We start from the raw sequence: 2,198 nt of genomic DNA, 5'->3' as shown, positions 1-2,198 counted from the left end.
ATGCATTTAAAATTACAAATCAGAATAATAGAACTGTTGAACGAAGTACTAAACACATGTCGAATTCCAGAAGAATGGAGAGCAATAAAAATCATTCCATTATTAAAACCTGGCAAAGATCAAACAATAGCAACCTCCTATAGACCACTATCAATGATAAGTATCCTCATTAAAATAATTAATAATGTATTTAAAATCAAACTCTCAGACTATCTAACACAAAACAATATTATTCCCATTAATTCATTTGGTTTCAAACAACGTACGTCAGCTATCACCTGTGTAAATACAATAGTCTCCAGAATACACCAAGCGAAAAGAGAAGGAAAAATAATCATAGCCACATTTATCGATCTCAGCAAAGCTTTTGACAACGTAAAAGTAGACATTCTACTGAATGTATTGATTGAAGAGAAAATCCCATATGAAATAACAAACTGGATATATGAATATTTAAAAACAAGGAAAATGATTTTAACCCTCCACGACGGTACGGAAATAGTAAACACAACAAACAAGGGACTCCCCCAAGGCTGTCCACTCTCACCATTGCTGTTCAACATATATACAAAAATAATTCATTCAACAGTTAAAGAAGATGAGGAACTAATACAGTTTCAGACGATTTCACAGCACTTTCAACAGGTATTAATGTAGCTTCAGCAGCCAACAAAATGTGCAGATTTCTGGATAGATTATCTACAAGTATAGGTATGGAGATAAACCCGGGTAAATCAGCTTCCATAATATTTACAAACAAATTTAATCCAAATGTTAGTATTAAAATACAAAATAGCCCAATCCCCATTGTAACCAGTCATAGAATATTAGGTATACAATTAGATCACAAACTATCATACAAAAACCATATTACAAGTACAATAATAAAGGCTAAGAAAAAGATTAACATTTTGAAAATGATAAGTAAAAAAAGAAATGGAGCACACCCTGACCAAATGCTAAGATTATCCAAAGCAATAGTGAGGCCACATTTAGATTATGGTTTATCAATAATAGCAGCAGCACCAAAAACTGTTTTTTTCAAAATTAGAATCAGTGCATCATCTATCATTACGTACATCACTCAGATTACTTCAGTCCACACCAAATCATGTATTACTATACGAAGCAGGAGAATTACCTCTCAAGCTTAGAGCCGAATACCTAACAATGAAAGAAATTTCAAAAATGATGTACTTTAACAATAGTCCTATAGTTGAAACACTCTATAATATCATGAGTATGGATCACATCCCAAAACACACATCATATCTAGAGAAAACAGCAGCACTTAATAACTACCATTTCTATCGAATGGAAAAACGAAAAATCCTAGAAACAAATAAAGACGAATTACAAAGAAAACTAACAATAAACAGTGAAATACGCGGACTACAAAAAAAACAACCTGCCGATAAAATTACAAAAACAAATAGTGGAAGAACTGATACAAGTAAAATATCAACACTATTATCATATATACACAGACGGATCAATAATTGATAACAAAGTAGGATACGGATACTATGACCCTCAGGAAAGAATTTCATATAGTGGCAGATTAAAATCAGGATTCACGATAATGAACGCTGAAATTACTGCCATATTACGGGCGACAGAATATGTAAAACAAAAGGGAATCAAAAAGGTGGCAATATTCACAGATTCACAAAGTGCTTGCAAATTACTACAAAAACAGAATAAAAACGAAAACAATCTAATCACAGAATTTTTGAACAACATAATGCAATCAGAAATAAACATAATTTATATCCAATGGATTCCAGGACAATTAGGACAAACAGAAAACGATAGAGCAGATCACGCAGCTAAATTGGGCACCAAACGAAATATAATAGATGACATAAACTTCTGTTTGGGAGATTCACAATTGACAATTAGAAACGAACTGATGCAAATATGGCAAGAACATTACACTAAGACTTCGGAAGAAAAAGGGAGATTTCACTACGAACACGCAAAACAAGTATCACTACAACCCTGGTTTAAAAACAGACTACTAACAAAGGCTAACTTACAAACAATAGACATAATAAGACTGACTAGAATTAGAACAGGACATACAGCTACAAAAGAACGACTAGCTAAATGGAACTTGATTGCAAATGACCGATGCGAACAATGTGCAATAACTGAAGACATCACTCACCTTTTGTGTCAGAAGTTCAATTCCATTA

The sequence above is a fragment of the Topomyia yanbarensis genome, chromosome 1, assembly GCF_030247195.1.
Source record: "Topomyia yanbarensis strain Yona2022 chromosome 1, ASM3024719v1, whole genome shotgun sequence".
Classification (NCBI taxonomy): domain Eukaryota; kingdom Metazoa; phylum Arthropoda; class Insecta; order Diptera; family Culicidae; genus Topomyia; species Topomyia yanbarensis.
Note: the sequence above shows the minus strand (reverse complement) of the source record.